Here is a 17889-nt window from a genome sequence, read left to right on the forward strand (position 1 = left end):
TTGATCTACTGTATCACCTCATTTAGATCACCCCACTGCCGTATATAGCTTTTGATGCAAACCCAATGACAATTGTTGCTTATTGTCAAATGTCTTTTATCTTTACATTATTCCAAGGTGACTGGCTTTTGGCAGGATTTGAATACAGTGCAACATGTAACTAATGACTGAGTTTTATGTTGAAATCTAAAAGAAAATTTGTTCTGTCACCATTCATTCAAGAATTTGGTCAGATAGCAGCAGCAGAAATGCTCAGTGATTCGAGTTTCTTCATGAAAGTCTGGTGAAAAGGCAGAAAGATCAAATCCCCATAGCAAGCAGAATGATCATTGCTATGTGCCGTAGAATTTGAATGAATCTGTGAACTGGATTCCACCACCATCACCACCACCCCCGATGTTAAAGTCAGGGGTGAGCCTACCTCACTTTGCCAACTTTAATAGCCGTTGGGTGATTGGCATGAGGAAGGCCTCCTGCCCCCATCTAGGGAGGAAGTCCTGCCTCCGGGAATTGCCAGTCAGTCAAATGGCGGGCTGCTCTCAAGTCTCTGTAGCACCACCGGGAGCAGTGGCCACTGCTGGGACTACAGCCAGTCCCAAATGGCAATTGTCAATTGAGGTGGATTTGAAGGTAAGTGATCAGGGGTCCGGGGTGGGGGGGCGGGGGTGGGGGTGAATTTTGCAGGGGTGGACAGTGAGGGGAGGTTAGGGGGATGGAGGGCTTGGTAGGCAGGGCAATTGGGGGGTGGGGAAATATGGGGTGGGTAGACTTTGGGGGGGGTGGGGCCTCCAATGAGCACAGAGGGTCTGTAAATAGGTATCTCGTACTTTACCTGGCACCAGCCTGAGCATTGAAAGCTGCCAGGATGTACACTTGTGCCAACTCCCCCTGCCAGTGCTGCTATTGATCTTCTGGCAACTTTATGCCGGCCAATTGGGAGAATCACCTGGGGGAAGCCCTGATGCTGACTTAAAGCCCAATGGAAAGAACTGTACAGGCAACAGTGCCTGATGGACTTTCTGCCCATTAACTTAACTGGAGTAAAGATTGAACAGGCCCTGTTGCCAGTGTTAGATTCTCATGACCCAGCTTCCTTCAGTTCCTCAGCCTGTCCTTTATGCTCAAAGCCAAAACAGAACCTAGTCTGTCTCCACTCTGTGCTGACCGCATTGCTTACTGCATTGAGAGCTCGGAATTCACGATCACAATTCTGAAAAGCAAAGCAAACTTCAGGAGCTGCAGATATTTGTCATAGAACACAGAGACCCTGAAAACAGAAAATGCTGGAAATACTCAGCAGGTCAGGCAGCAGCAATGGCCCCTGAAAACCTTCTGAAGTGGCGTCCCTCCCCAACTGAATATTCAAAAACAGCAGCTTCTCTTTATTAGACGTATGTCCACAACGAGGGGAATGAAATGTTTCATTGAAATCATCCATTGCACAATAATGGAAATTTAGATGTGTCAACAAAAGTTTCATGACAGTTTGTGGAATGAGAAGGTTTAGCTCCAGACGGGGAGTATTTATCTGAGTTTACAAACCAATTAAACTGCTTGTCTAGGAGCTTCAAGTAGGCGTTTATTATATGCCTATGATGAACTTCTTGTAACTTTTATCTGTCACACTGTGTTCGCTTAATGACAGTTAAATAGTGAAGCAGCTTTTGACATTTCTAACTGACAGGCTTCTCCCAAGTAAGTTCTCTTCTGTCTTTACTGACACTCTCAACACCTCACAAACGTCATAAAGGCTCCATACAGGCTCACTGAAGCGCAAAACAACTCGTGCTTAAATCCTGCTGTAACATCAAGAATGGACAAAGGCTGTTCAAACTGCGAAAATGCCAGAAAAGGGCAAAGACTGTTTCAGTCTGAGCACACTGAATGTTGGCCCTGCATGTTATTCAGCACTCCAGGGAGCAGGGTTACTTGCATGGCTAAAAGAAAAACAAATAGTTACTTTGAGGTAACTACATTACAGTATCAACTTTTCACAAAGAACATTTCTTAGAGACATCCAAGAATGTTTGTTGTTTAAGGAACAATGTGATGAATTTCAGGGTGTTGTCTATTTGATCCCGCAATGGAATAGTTTGTCTTTTTGTCTGACCCATTGGAACATGATCAGGAAATGCTTAACAGGCTGGGGGTTCTATTCTCAACAGCAGACTGAGGGGTGACCTGATAGCTGTCCTTAAAATAAACGATGGATATCAGAAGATATATACAGAAAATATTTCCACTTGTGCGGTACCCATGAATATAAAATAGACTCTGGTAAATCCAATAAGGAATTCAGGAGAAATGATCCCAAGCAAAGCTTGAATGTGGAACTCACTACTTAGGGAGTGATTGAGGCAAACAGCATAGATGCATTTAAGGGAAGATAGATAAAGCCATAAAGGAGAGAAGAATATGCTGATAGGATGAGGTGCTTTTTTAAAATTCATGGGATGTGGGTGTCACTGGCTCGGCCAGCATTTATTGCTCAGCCCTAGTTGCCCAGGGGGCATTTAAGAGCCAGCCACATTGCTGTGGGTCTGGATCACATGTAGGCCAGACCCAGGTGAGGACAGCAGATTTCATTCCCTAAAGGGCATTAGTGAACCGGTCGGACTTTTAGCCATCCTTAGACTTTTAATTCCAGGTTTTTATTGAATTCAAATTTTGCCATTTGCTGTGGTGGGATTTGAACCTGGGTCCTCAGAGCATTACCCTGGGTCACTAGCCCACTAGTACACAATGCCACTATTTAAACCTTTATTTGATGATTTCCAGGCCTGCAGCTCCCTGAGGCAGCTGTCTGCCTCCAGGGGGCTCTCTCGCAGCGCTCACCCACACCCGCACCCGCGGAAATGCCATCGCCCACCCTCTTCCTGCCCCCACCTCGGCAGTGCTGAGCTTTTCAGCGCGGGTTTCACGCTGTTTGGCCGCTCATTGGTCAGCCAGGGTGAAATTGCGGTCGGGGGTCGATCACTGTTGGGGGCCTGTTTCCCAACCGCTCCCGGGCCCTCCGATCGTGCCCGCCCCGCCAAAGGTAAAATTCAGGCCAATGTGTGCGCCGTGGCACAGTGGTGAAAGAAAGAGGTGCATGCACATAGCGTCTTTCATAACCTCAGGAAGCCCCAAACAGTTTTACTAATGCGGTACTTGTGCAGTCACTTGTAATGTAGGGAAACACAGCAGCCAACTTGCGGAAGAAAGGTCCCAGAGGTAGTAGCATGATAATGAGCAGATAATGTGTTTTAGTGATGTTGGTTGATGAACACGTATTGACTGGAACGTTGGGAGAACTCCACAGCTCGTGTTTGAATTTATGCCGTGGGATCTTTCACACCCACCTCCCAGGACAGGTGGAGCCTGAGTTCATCATTTCATCTGAAAGATGGATCTTCAGTTGAACGCATGACTGCCTGACTCAGAGGCGAGAGTGCCATAAATACAAGATACACCTAAATAAATCCATTGGCCCCTAATAATTAGATAGGAAAGCTAGCTGGACAGATAATCCACTTATCTCCAAAATCACCACTATGTTATGTTACAGTGGTTATCATTCAGAACCAATGGCTAGGCTACACTAACTTGGACCAACCTACTCAATAATAGGCTTAGCTGTATGCTGCTATTTACATTGCAAACATAAATCCATTGAATGGAATCATCCTAGATTTTCGCTAAGCGTGGTAGTGAGTGTGAAAATTCTCATTTGACCTGTCGGCTGCAATGGTGGGTTTTCTCCCCGGTATCATCCTATTCCCGGTGTGTTCTGTCTCATTAATAATGCATTCACAGGAAACCCTCTGGATTGCTGGTGGGCAGGCTCAGATTTGCCTGCCACGCCATGGCCTCAGTTCTTCCTCACTCCAGGTGCTATATTTAAATTGTACCTGTGTGTAGCCTGTTTCATGTCTTCAGACCAAGACAGTTCCAGGTGACAGATGCCCCGAAAGCAAAGAAGTCGACAACTCCCAAATTTAGAGACGCCTCCCTGGGGCGCCTGCTAAATGCAGTGGAAGGCCGCCGCAATGTCCTTGACCCCCACTCTGGCCACAGGAGGTCCACCAGAGTTACCAATGCGTCCTGGGAGGTGGTGGTAGCAGCGGAGCACAGAGGGGGTCAGCCATCCAGTGCAGGAAGAGGGTGAATTCTCTCATCTGTTCCGCCAGGGTAAGTCAACCACCTCATCACTCTCAACTCACCCACTCGCAAACCCATCTCACATCGACAGGGATCTCACATCTCAAGGGACAACATCACTCACTCTCACACACACCCTCACATCTCCATCAGGCTCATATCCTCTCGAGCTTGCGTCCTCATCCTGTCCATAGCTCCGCTCACCACACACACATTCCACACAGTACCATGTGTCCTGCTCACACTCTCCCTATCTGTTTTCATGCCGGAGAAGTTGGCTCATAATAACAGGGACAGGTCCCAGACCAGGGGTGGAGTGGCCCATGTTAGGCCCCTCACTCACTTTGAGGAGTGTGCCATCGCGCTGACTGGTGAGGATTGGATCATGCCTGCGGTGACGGTGAGGTTGGCAGTGATCACCCACGTGAGGATCCTGCACCACATCATCCCTCTCTCAAGATATCTGTGAGTGCTCTCTCTCCTGCTTTTGACTCTGCTGCCATGCACTAATTATCTCTACTTTGGTTCACAGGGAGATCTGCCAAGCAACTACTACCCTCAGCCAGTCAGTCCCTCAGCTCCATCCAGGTCCTCACCTCCAGCCACTCAAGAGCTGGAAATAAGCAGCCTGGAAGACCCATCACAGTGCTTACCCACACCCTCCGCCAGTGCAGAGACACATGCCTCAGTGGGACCTAGAGAAGCACATGCAGGCTTGGTTCACCATCTGGTGGTCACCGCACAGACACCTGTCCTCAGCAACAGGAGGCAGGTTTCGCCAAGCTTTCCAGCACTTTGAGGACTGCTAGGGAAGAGGCATCCGTGAAATCCAAGTCAGATGACGAGCCTCTGGATTAGGTTTTCCAACTCATCATGGAGGGTCTGCAGAAAACAGGGTTGTTGGAAGCTGTCAACAGAGTAGCACAAGAGTTGGAGGAGTGCATCGCCTGCTCTCTGATGAAGTGGTGCCCACGTGTGCACGCATGGAGGCCTCCATGGAAATGATGCCATGGAGACCAGAGTCCAGCAGAATGTGGAGATGCGTGCAAACCGGCACTCCATCGCAGTAGCCATGGCTGAATTCACGGAGTGGCAACATGAGCAGGAAATGGGGCACCTTGACGTCCTTCTAGGTGCTTTTACCCCTCAAAGAGTCAGGCCGGAGCCCTTGGGCACCTGAACTGGGGAGGAGTGGCAGCTGGACACCCCTCGGTCATCCGTACAGGAATCTCAGAGGCTGTCCGCTCCTTCTGAGCCTCCTCTGTCTGTAATCCCCTTAATGTCATCCTCTGTCACTAAGAGGGAGCTACAAGCCCACAGGAAGGCAGCCAAAGCAAGCTAGTGCCCTGAAGGCCTCAGCCTTCCGGAGGATGCGTTCTGAAGTCATCAGAGGTAACAGGGCCAATCATCGCACAGGCTGTCTCCACTGCTGCTGTGGATGTCAGGGCAGCACCTAGGAGAAGTTGTAGTTCTAGAAACCTTAAGAAATTCTGATCGCAGGTGGTTGCACGGGTGAACACATTTTGTCACTTTATAATCTGAAAATATATTCACTTTCACTGAATAATGTGTAATGTTGTCTTTCAGCTTCATTCATAGGTTCCTCCCACTGCATTCTCCCACACCCCCCACTAGCAGTTCAGCAGCACATGTGATTTTGGAGGGAGAGGTGTGTATGTGTGTATGTGTGTGTGTGTGTGTGTGTGTGTGTGTGTGTGTGTGTGTGGGGGTGGGGGGGTTGTGTGGGGGGTGTTGGTGGTAGGGCCTTTCGGAGCCTCATGCAAGCATTCTGCCACACACACTCATCTCACTGTCCCAAACATTTTCAATGCTGCCTGCTGGGGTTCTCTTTCAGTTGTCTATCTGAGCTGAGCTGCATCTCCGCCCACCCACTGACCACACTCCCAAGCAGCACCTGTACCCACCCACCACGGGGCTCCGCGCACTTTCGATTTCGACAGCCATGGTAGTTGTTAAATTTCTGATCAGCTCCCCCGCCCTTTCCTCTCTCCCAGTCACCCATGTCCTTTCCCCCATCACTGTCAGCCCTCCAGCATCACCTTCCATCTCCCCATGGTCACCTACCAACCAGAACCCTTTTCTTTCCAGGATGTCCAGGTGAATGTGTACATTCCCTACCTTCCTGAGAATCCCACCCCTATCCATATTGACCTACCCGATATCCTCCTTCCCACCCCAGGGTCTGTGTCTGCCTCTGAGTCCCCACCAGCCAGTCTTGCCATCCCTTCTATCCCTACCGATGCATCCCCTCCCTCCCACCCTTCCGGCTCCCTCTCATATTCACCATTCCCTCATGCTACGCCCACCTTGTGTTCGCTCCCCAGAAGGCAGTTATTAACTCCACAGGCCTATCCCTGGCATACGCACCTGGACATCTCCCTCTTAATCCCTCCTCCACCCTTAGTCCCTCCTCTACCCTTACTCTCTACTCCCCCTGGGTACCCTCCTCCCTCTGGACACCTTCCCCCCTCCAAACTCCCTCCTCCCCCCCAGACACCTCCCCCCTCCGAACTCCCTGCCCCCTCTGAACTTCTTCACCCCTTCAAACTCCACCCCCCGAACTCCCTCCTTTACACCATCCTCCCCCCTTATAACTACTGCCCCACTTGTTGCATTCTCCCCCATTACACCCTCCTTCCCCATACTCCCTCCTCCCCCCTTCCAACCTTACCCACCCTCCCCCACAAACACCTTCGTCTCCCAGCTCACAATCTCACCCCCACCGACACCTTCGTCCCTTGGTCCCAACGTCATCCTGCCCCGACTCCCCCCCCCACCCCACCCCTGCTGGGTACATCTTCCTTTCCCATTCACTGCTAGACCTTCCACTTCCCCATCCTTGCCAATCATCCGTAACAGCCCATGGCCAAGACCGTGATGTTCTGAATCAGACCCAAGACGTCAACGGAGACCTCCCACCTTCCGTGAGCTGTTTTGTGTTGGAGCCGTGTCCATGTGAATCCACCCAGTATGCAGTGCATGTGCTTCTCTAGGGTCCGGTAGTAGTAGGGCTCCAGCACCGTCTTCTCCTCAGATGTCCCACGATCTGAGCAAGGCCCTAATGGTAAGTCCCGACTTCTGTACCTCAGCCTTGTACAGATGTATTCTAGGCCAGCGTGTTTTCCGGCTAGCGTAACGGGAAATCTGGCGTGGGGGGATGATTCCGGTTGGGCCTTACTTTGCATCCCATGAGCAGGATGCAAATCGGGATCACACCGGCCTCCAGCGGGATTCGCATTCCGCCACAGCGGATACCATCGGATGATCGAACCCTGCGTTCACGCTGATGTGAAACCAATTTTTGGCCTTCTTGCCACAATGTCCCATGCGCCCGTGACAATGCCTGATGCCATAGGGCCAGAAAATGCCGGCCATTATCTTCACTAATGTTGTTACGACCGGTGCCTGGGCAAGGTACCCCAATTTGTTACACTCCCAGGTGAGGAAGGATAAACTGGCTCTCCTTCTTTACCCAACCCCCTCAGTTGGTCACAACAAGGTTAATTTAAAAAGAACCCCTTCCCTCATGGTTATCTTTTCCCAGTCCAAATGTATTTATATTTTAAAAGGAGCCAATTTAACCAGGCTTTCTTGAATCAAAGAGCTTTTTTTTTATTCATTCACGGGATGTGGGTTTTGTTGGCTGGGCCAATATTTATTACCCATCCCTAATTGCCCTTGAGAAGATGGTGGTGAGCTGCCTTCTTGAACTACTGCAGTCCATGTGGTGTAGGTACATCAGTGTGCACATTAAGCACAGTAACCCACAGTGCTGTTAGGAAGGGAGTTTCAGGATTTTGACCCAGTGACAGTGAAGGAACTGCGATATATTTCCAAGACGGGTTGGTGAGTGATTTGGAGGGGAATTTCCAGGAGGTGATGTTCCCATCTATCTGCTGACCTTGTCCGTCTAGGTGCTAGTGGTCATGGGTTTGGAAGGTGCTGTCTAAGGAGCCTTGGTGAATTCCTGCAGTGCACCTTGTAGATGGTACACACTGCTGCTACTGTGCATCGGTGGTGGAGGGAGTGAATGTTTATGGATGTGGTGCCAATAAAGCGGACTGTTTTGTCCCGGACAGGGTCCAGCTTCTTCAGTGTTGTAGGAGCTTCACTCATCCAGGCAAGTGGGGTGTATTCCATCACACTCTTGACTTGTGCCTTGTAGATGGTGGACAGGCTTTGGGGAGTCAGAAGATGAGTTACCCCGTTGCACAATTCCTAGCCTCTGACCTGCTCGTGTAGCCACAGTATTTATATGGCTAGTCCAGTTCAGTTTCTGGTCAATGGTAATCCTCAGGATGTTGATAGTGGGGGATTCAGTGATGGTAATACCATTGAACATCTAGGGGTGATGGTTGGATTCTCTCTTGTTGGAGGTGGTCATTGTCTGACACTTGTGTGGCATGAATGTTACTTGCCACTTGTCAGCCCAAATCTGGATATTGCCCAGGTCTTGATGTATTTGGACATGGACTGCTACAGTATCTGAGGAGTCACAAATAGTGCTGAACATTGTGCAATCATCAGCAAAATTCCCCATTTCTGACCTTACGATGGGAGGAAGGTCATTGATGAAGCAGCTGAAGATGGTTGGGCCTAGGACACTACCCTGAGGAACTCCTGCAGTGATGTCCTGGGACTGAGGTGACTGACCTCCAATGACCACAATCACCTTCCTTTGTGCCAGGTATGACTCCAACCAGCAGAGTGTTTTCCCCCTGATTCCCATTGACTCCAGTTTTGCAAGGGCTCCTTGATACCACACTCAGTCAAATGCTGCCTTGATGTCACTCTCACCTCATCTCGGGAGTTCAGTTCTTTTGTCCATGTTTGAACTGTGGCTGTAGCGAGGTCAGGAGCTGAGTGGCCTTGGCGGAACCCAAACTGGGCATCAGTGAACAGGTTATTGCTAAGCAAGTGCTGCTTGATAGGACTGTTGATGACCCCTTCCATTACTTTACTGATGATCGAGAGTAGACTGATGGGGCGGTAATTGGCTAGGTTGGATTTGTCCTGCTTTTTGTGTACAGGACATATCTGGGAAAATTTCCACATAGCCGAGTAGATGCCAGTGTTGTAGCTGTATTAGAACAGCTTGGCTGTTTAGTGAGTTTATTAGTTACTAAAATGCGAGAAAAAAATAATAAAAATGAAACACACAAACGCACAGATTAGAAATGAGAAAACATAAGTTAAAAGTAAAATATATAAATCTGTCTTTGGCTTTTCCGTGGGGAGTAGATAGCAAAACATTGCGGCCATTAATTTGGGTGATTCCAGTAGAGCTGACTTTGGCAGTTGAGCAGTTGGTTTGGACATCCTTGCTTCTGCAGGTTGGCTGATAGGAGTTGTCCTGTTTCCTTTTCCACTGTGGCTTTGCTGACTTGTGATTTGCTTCCAGAAATCAGAGAGAGACTTTTTTAGCTGCAAATGCAGGGATACCTAGTTGATTTTTTTCAGCTATGGCCTTGACAGCACACATTAGCACCAGGACGGAATATCAAAACTAGCACATAGAACTAGGATTGCAGTTGGCATTTTCACCCCATTTTCTTGTGTATTCCTGGAAGGGAAAAACAAACATGCCTTTCACCTAAAAACTGCTTTCTTTCAATTCAGTTCATGTCCACTGTCTAGGATATAACTCAACATGAGATGGTTTCTGCTCAGATGGTAATCAGTTTCTATTATCTCCACAATCATAGGAGATTACCGTTCAGTTTTGGCATTGCATCGCTTTCTTTGAACTGTCTCTGCCTGAAGTAGGCCTTGACAATGTTTTAGGTGCAGTATTCCATTCTCTCCGCACTAGTTGGTCAAGTGTAATCCACATAGGAATTTTCTAACAACTGGTTACTTTACAGTCTGAACCAGCTTTTGCTCATAAGTCCTTTTCTTAAAAAAATCACACGTCTTGGTTAAAAGTCCAATATGTCTGTAAATAATTCAGGACTATGATCCATGTTCATGACAATGTGTAGTACTGCGATTCTTAATGTTGGTTGGCAAAATTATTGATACTGGAATCTTGTTCTCAAACTATTTTATTCTCTTTAAAGAAAATATTAAAGCTCTATGATAGTATTTTAGGTGAATGAGCATTCATGTGCTCTGCCCAAAGACGTCTGATGCTTTATCCTGAGCCGTTTTCAGTTTTTGTCAGCGTTGGCTTGACACTGCCTTACGCTGTACAAACGTGTATATTGGTAACTACTCCAAGATAACGTATTAGGGTAATTCTATTCTTCCAAGCCAAGAATTATAATCGTAGCTTTTGTACAACAATATTATTTTCTGCCACACTTGTTGCCTCTTATGAATTGAGACAACTATACATTATCTCGTTGTAAGAGCAATGGGAATATCTGCAATGGTGAGTCTTTATTTATCTTGGATCTATTTTATTTTTGATAATGAAAGTGAACATCATTGTTAGGAATTATTATCAAGGAAAGTATTTTCTGCATATTTGACTTTAACAGCCTAGTTTGTTTATTTACCATTCATCCTGGCTTGCTGTTTTCTTGATATACACTACAATTATGTTGGAATTCTGAGAGCCTTTTTAAATTCTCCTGTGTCCTTTCTTTGTTTTGTGTCAATACTTACAGGGCACAATACCCAGCTTTTGTAACTGGGACTGACTCACATTTGTGCTGATGTTAATGTTTTTCATTTGTTTCTCTGTCCGAGGAAGGCTCACACCTGCACTCCCAATGTACCTGATTTTCATACGTCTAATTTGTGCTGACACTCAATCTCAGTGTTACTGCCCTTTAATGCTTTGCATTCTTGGCTTTATTAGGTCCAGGTGAAACCTGGTCTTAATAAAGCACAAAACCTACATAAAGCATGGATTACATTCACCAGGCCACACAGCCTCACTGCAGCTGAATACCATTTCTTGGGGAGAGCTTTAAAAGGGAACTGAGAAAGGAAATGAAATGAAATAAACCTCTGCTGCAAATCTATCAGCCTTGTTTACCTTGTGGAGTTTTCAGGTTCACAAGTCAACCCTAAATATAGACTGGATTAAAGAAAGATCTATTTTAGATCTATACTAGCAAAGGAGGATTTTAGAGTGTCAGTTTTATGCTTTGTTATTAGTAAAGCAGGGATCTAATGTGCTCAATATCTTTCACTACTTTATTATCATCACAGGAATTAGTCGATACTTCATGCATGGCTGCATCTCTCGAGTGTAGGCAGGGGCCAATCCCTTGTGACCCATGATCTGCAAGAGAGTTTTAAGTTTTAGAATGCTACCATTTTCTTGTTTCCCTGATACCACTGGCTGCCCCTGTGTAGAGACGTATGCAACTTGACAGTATGCCTTGTTTATCCCCAAACAACTAAGCATCTCATTTTGTGAGCACACGTGTCTCTGATGCGCACAATATCACTTACTTGCTTGTAAACCATCATGCCATTTTGTAATCGCTCAGTCTCTTTTTGGAAAGCGTGAGCCTAAAGAAATGACTCAAAACTGTCCAGAATTTATGTAAGCATTTCAAATGTTTCCTTTGAATAATATGAAAATATAGGTTTGCTGTAAGAGTTATTATTAAGCCTAATATTCTTCAAGTGACTGTGTTTACAGTCTTAAACCAAGATTGATAACTCTTAGAATTCAGGGTCAATTTACCTCTTTTACAAAGTCCTGTTGAATATCTGAAATAGATGATTGCCAGGATAGGATTAAATGATCCAACAAAAGTTCCTTTGTTGCCAAGAGGCTAGATGTATTGTCAGTGGACAGATCTGAATGATGTAATTTGAGACTGATTTCCTAGGGTTTCTCTTCAATACTGTCAGGATATCAGAGGAGGAGGGATTTTCACAAACGTTTATCTCCATTGACTTGCAATTATTCCCCTCACTCCAGAGATCAAATAAATTTGACAGAATTCACAATAGTGTAACTTGTACATGTTCTTTTGGAAGGAACAGACTCAATGAGCCAAATGGCCTTTCATTATTCCAAGCTAGCTTACGTTTTATGGAAGTATATTGGTTGCTTTGGCCAACTGAAGTGCAAATGAGAGAAGCTTCACCTGATGTGTTTTAACTGCCCGGTGAATGGGAAATGGGATCCTGCTTTTGAGAGGTCTGCTGTGTTAAAGATAAGAGAGGTTTGGCTCTCAAAACATTAGGATATCCCAAAGCACCTAATAGTCAATGAGGTACTTTTAGTATAGTAACTATTGTAATATATGAAACACAGCAGCCAGTTTACACATGACAAGCTCCCACATACAGCAATTTGGTAATGACCATACAATTGGTTTCAGTGATATTAAATGAGTGATAAATATTGACTAAGACATAAGGGAGAGCCTATTTTGTACTTCTTTGAAATAAAACCATGGGATGTCCAATGTCCATCTTCGGTGGCAGGCGAGACCTCAGTTTAACATCTTATCTGAAAGACGGCACCTCCAAATTTGCAGTACTCCCTCAGTGCTGCACTGGAATGATGGCCAAAGCCAAGCTCAGCCTATCAAGGTGAGAGCAAATTGGCATGGATTCTACCTCGCTGCCTGCTTTATTCTATCAGTACCGAGTCTACAATGTGAGGTCCAGAAGGCTGTAATGATACAGTATGAATAAAATACATATTAAGGAATAAAGGTTATGGTTATTGCATAACACAATGCTGCTGATTATAAAAATAGAGAACAAAGTCTGATCAATAGACAGAATGTCTCTTGCTGGTCTATAATGCTGTCTGCTTTAAGACAAGAACCTCTCATTGTTCCCTTGACACGGACCTTGTTGTACCCATGTGTGCCTGTAATGTATCTTTCTTGTATCTTTTATGGAGACATTTTAATAAAGAAACCACAGAGGGATTGCAAATTGTGGAGCTTGGATCTTTTACCTCATGCATCCCAGCCTGTCTATGAAGTTGTTTTAAATCTATTCTGTCTGGTTGTATATTTAAAAAGAGTTTATAGATTAGTGCTCTCACCATTAGGCAAGTTCTGAGGACCCCACAACATTCTTAGATCCAAAACATTAGCAAAATAATTGCAGCATCTCATGTAATTTTACTGAAAAACTGTGAGCGACAATTACAACATTAATACCTAGAAAGTTAAAATAATTTTAAAGGGGCAGGAATTCCACTTGGCAAAAACAGCATCTTCTAACAGTGTTCAAGAAAATAGAAACCAGGAAATCACGTCTTACCGAAGTAATTGGTTCCCTGTCTATTTTGCTTCTGTACTACCCTCTGCACTTGGTTCCCCACTAGCATGAACCTTAGTTGTCATCCATATTCCATTCTAACGATGACATTGGTCAGAATCTTCGGGTTGGCGTGCGAGGGCGGGCCCCACTTGCCGATGCGTAAAATGACACGCAGTGATGTCGGGCGTGTGTCCTGACACCACCGCATGTCACTCAGGTCTTCAGTTCGGCAGGCGTGCACCAGAGTTGGCTGCGCACCCGCTGAACTGTCAAAGGCCTATTAAGGCCATTTAGATATCATTTTAAATAATTAATATAGCTGCCCGTCCAACCTTAAGGTTGGCGGGCAGGCGAAGAGCCCAGGCGGCCTTTGCATTTATCATGAAACCTCATCCACGGGCGGGACCCTGTCACTTGAGGGGACATGTCTTAAAAATATTTTTCTTTCTTTATTTAAATTTTTAAAAATCAAACTAATCTCCCTGAGGCAGCTCTGTGCCTCAGGGAGATTTCTGCGCTTTTGCGCGCATGTACCTTCAGGCCTTTGCATACCAACTTAGCAATGAGTGAGGAGTGTTTGAGTTTTGAAATGCAACCTTAGTATATGTTATATCTGCCTTGCTGTAGTCATGTGACCTCTGCCATGGGGGACTCTGGCTGGAAGCAGACACTTTACAATCAGTTCAATAAAAACTTACACTGAAAAGCACTGCAATCTTTGAACACTAAACAAGGAGTATTGCCTCCACAGACTTTGGATTAGTGGGGAGGCAATTTCAGAGCTGTGCCAAATGCTGCTAATAGATCTGGAGTGAACATCCACTGTTTGGAGACTGGCAGTCAGGGCCATTTTCTTCACCAGCTTCTTTTGCCTCCAACTCCTTAGGTCTCATCTGCAGAATACACTGTTGAGCAGGGCCTATCATTTTTTCTCATTTCCTTATGAGCCATGACAGCAGTAAGGTCTGGCTGCCCAATTTCACCAACTGCTGAATTTATTTTGTTTTTTCATGGGATACGAGTGTGCCTGGCTGGGCCAGCATTTATTGTCCATCCCTAATTGCCCTTGAGCAGCTGCAGTCCTTGAAGGTGGTCTTCCTTTGCCTCACTGCAGGCATCGGAGCTGCTGTAAATTTATCAGTCTGCTTACAACTGCACTTTCAAACGGCCAAACTTCTAGTCTTTGGCCTGGCCTCTCTCCGCGCATTACTTGTGTAGCTGTCAGTCTGTCTAACCAGCTCCTCAACCTGCACCAGCCTTGTCCAAGCGTTTCACCTGGGGGCCACATTTCCATTTTTCTTCTCACTCCAGAGGCCAACGAGCAAATTTTGGAAAGATAATGTTTGGCATGACGTTAAACATGAATTTCAAAATAAAGTTGAGGTATGAACAAAATAAACAATTTGCTGAGCAAAAATAAAGCAACGTCAAAGCAATAAGTTGAGAATGAAAAATGAGTAACAAATAAAGATCAACATTAGCGTGTGAGTGGGACAGAATCTATTTGTCTGCCTCATTCCCACTCACCCTCACCGCCATACAGCAACAGACAATCACACCCACTCAAAGAGTATGTGGGAATTCTGAGACTGCAAATGAACCAGACACGCTCCCACACTCACTCACTCTCTCTCTCTCTCCCTCACGCACTCAAATTCCCTCTGTCCCACACTCACTCACTTCCTCTCTCCCACAGGCATTCACTCGCTCTCTTGCACCCACTTACACTCTCTGGCTAGGATTTCCTGTGCCCACTGGCTGGCATTGGGCGTGTTTGGTGGTGTGAGCGGACAATGTGGCGAGAAGGCCAAAGATCAGTTTCGCGATGTCGTGAAACCAGTTTGCGATCGTCCGCTCCACCCACGCTCCCTGCCACTGGATGTCGGCAACCACATTGGAATACATCAGAATATCATTATAAGGCCAGCCCGCCAGACTCATCACCCCCCCCTCACCCACTGTTGGATTGTCTGCCCAGGTCGGCTGGAAACACGCCAGTGCAGAACACGTCCTGACAACTGTGATGTTCCTTACTTCCACCACTGAAATCTGAGGAGCAGAAGACACTGCAGCCCGACAGAAATGGGATCCTGAAGGAACGTCCATGGCATTCTGGGTGGATTCTCATGGACATGGCTCTGCTGCGAAGCAGCTCTCGGAAGTTGGCAAGTCACTGTTGATGCTCACAATGGATGATGTCGACAGGGTGGAAAAGAAAGTCAAGGATCGACTGGGAGATGAAGAGGTGTTGGGGGGGGGGACGGTGAGGTTGGGAGGGAGGAATGAAGGTGTTGGGGGGGGGGGTGAGGTTGGGAGGGGAGGAATAGAGGTGTCAGAGGGTGAGGTTGAGAGGGGGGAATGAAGGTGTCAGGGGGTGAGTTTGAGGGGGGAGGCAGTACAGGCAGAGGGGGTTGCAACAGGGAGAAGATCGCAACTGGAGACGTAGGTGTAAGGGGGGAGTGGAAGGTGTAAGGGAAGGAGTTCGGAGAGGGGAAGGATTGCAGAGAAGGGAAGCGCCCGGTGGGGGGGGGGGGGGGGGGGGGGGGGGAAGGAGTGCATAGATGGGAGGGAGTCTGGGGGAGGGGGGGGGGGAGGGAGGAGTGTGGAGAGGGGAGGGAGTAAGGGTGGAAGAAAGTGTGGGAAAGTTGGAAGGAGTAATACTGGAGGGAGAATAAGGTGAGCGAGTCAGGAAGGGAGAAGGAGTAAAGCTTGAGGAAGAAACTAAGGCTGGACAAAAGAGTTGGTGGGGGGAGGGCTAAAGGTGGCAGAAGAAACATAGAAGGGCTCACAGGCTAAGGGGTCTCGGGGGGAGAGGAGAGCCTCTGGCATTCCTGAGTGGATGACCCAGGGGTGTCCAGCTGCTGCTCCTCCTCCCTTCGCATGCCCGGGGACCCCGACCTGTCTCCTTGAGGGGAAGGAGCACCTGGAGGGATGTCGAGGTGCCCCACATCTCATTACCACTGCAGGAACTCCCGCGATGGACTGCTGTTGTGAGCCAGCTTCTCCTGTATGAAAGCAGATGGAGAGAGCGTGAGCAGGGCATATGGCACTGCATGAAATATTTGTCCGGTTAGAGGAACCATGGACAGGTTGAGGACACGATCTCAAGAGGGTATGAGACTGATAGAGATGTAGGGGTGTCTGTGAGAGGTATTGGTGTTGTCTTTTGAGCTGTGAGATCCCTGTGGATGGGTTTGTAAGTGTGTCAGTTGAGAATGATGAGAAGTGTGTATTACCCTGGCAGAACGGATAGGACCATCCATCCTTTTTCAGCATTGGGTGGTTGTCCTCTTTTGCAGGGCGTTGGCACTGACCACCACTGCCACCACCTCCCAAGCTTGGATTAGTCCATCCTGCAGCCAGACCGGGGCTAGAGGACATCATGGTGAGCCTCCACTGTGTCTAAAAGGAATTAGAGGGACGTGTCATTCAACCTGGGGGCTGCAGTCTTTTTGTCTTTTGGGGCCATCCAGTCTTCTTTCTATCAATCGTGGGCTGGAAGCACTGAGATGTGTACATGTGGCTGGACTTAAAATATGGCGCCTGGTATGCTGAAGTGGCTAGCTGATGGCATGGCGGGCAAATGAGAGCCTGCCCGCCATGGAAAAGGCGTGTTTCCCAGGAATGCAGAACTAATGCGGCAGGTTTGGGACAATACAGTGTGAAAAACCGCAATTGCGGCCAGTGGGTAAAACGCTGCTTAGGGCAATTCTGGGATTATTCCACCCTGTGTCTCCCATACTCACTCAAACGTTCTCTCCATCCCACTCTCAAACTCTCTGTCTCTCCCACACTCACTCACACTCTCTCCCACACTCACTCCCTCTCTCTATCTCTCACACACTCACTCGCTCTTGCTCTCTCCCCCACACTCAAACTCTCTCTCTCTCTCCCACACTGTGCATTCCCAAATGAGGAGAGAGACACAGTGGACACGTGTTAGGACCTTTCAGTGACAATGTAGGGAAGCATGAAAGTGAAGCAATGATGCGCATTCACGTGAGATGAATCCCGCAAAATGGCACGAGTCGTGTTTTAGGAATTTCCCCAGAGCGAAAACACTCTAGAGCAATTGGACACTGGGAAAGCTTCAGAAGTATGTTAGAATTGTTCACAGAAAAGAAGCCTCAGGCCCCCTTCAAATAATCTGACCAAACATTTACCCTTATGTTTATTCCAAAGAGTGTAGTATTAGAGTGCAGTGAATGAGGAGCCCAGCACCTGGGCTGAAAGCAGCACATCCAAGCACCTGGCCTAAGCAACCTTACAGGAGTCGGTCATGTAAAGGGCGATGGGGGGTTGGGTGGGTGAACAATACCCTGAAACACACCGTGTGCTGGCCATCATTTCAGGGGTGAGTTGCCGAGACTGGGACAAAGCCCTTGAACCCACATTCACCGACGAGTCATTGACAGAAATAGGACCTTTGCAGGCTGATGCTGACTCATGTCTGTTCATCATTGACGCTGCAGAGAGGAGACCATCAGGAAGATGGAGCCTGGGTTTATTGCTGCTGCATAATCACATACAGGCAGG

The sequence above is a fragment of the Carcharodon carcharias genome, chromosome 26 (assembly GCF_017639515.1).
Source record: "Carcharodon carcharias isolate sCarCar2 chromosome 26, sCarCar2.pri, whole genome shotgun sequence".
NCBI lineage: Eukaryota > Metazoa > Chordata > Chondrichthyes > Lamniformes > Lamnidae > Carcharodon > Carcharodon carcharias.